The sequence below is a fragment of the Plasmopara halstedii genome (genome assembly GCF_900000015.1).
Source record: "Plasmopara halstedii genome assembly, contig: Scaffold_2386, whole genome shotgun sequence".
In the NCBI taxonomy this organism is placed as follows: Eukaryota; Oomycota; class Peronosporomycetes; order Peronosporales; family Peronosporaceae; genus Plasmopara; species Plasmopara halstedii.
In genome coordinates this window covers 1886584-1887085 of record NW_020189293.1, presented here as the reverse complement: position 1 = coordinate 1887085, position 502 = coordinate 1886584, and positions in this window count along the sequence as shown.

The following is a 502-nucleotide window of genomic DNA, read 5'->3' as shown; positions in this document are numbered from 1 at the left end:
GAGTTTGACAAGTGCATACTTCATCGCAAGTAATTCCTTGTCGTGGACTGGGTATTTCTTCTCCGTAGCCTTCAGCCAGCGGGATTCGAACGCGATCACCCGATCTCACCCCTCGGCTTCTCCTTGTAGCAGCATACACCCGATTGCAAAGTACGAAGCGTCACACCCGACACTAAAAGGACGATCGGGGTCTGGCAACGCCAGTATTGGGGCATGAAGAAGGCTGTTTTTGACCCTGTCAAAAGCCTCCCGATGCTAGGTGTGCCAACACCATTCTGTATTCTCTTTCTGGAAAGTAAACAATGGCCGTGCCATTTCCACATAACTTGCACTATACACGTGCGAGTAGTTGGCGATGCCAAGCCTCCTTTTGGTTCGTTGGAACTGGCCAGCCCGCAATGGCCTTGACCTTAGCGGGATCCGCCACTTCCAATGAAGCAATTCAAAAAAGTGATTTTTTCCGCGCCGAAGATGCACTTATCTGCATCAGCATACAGCTTAT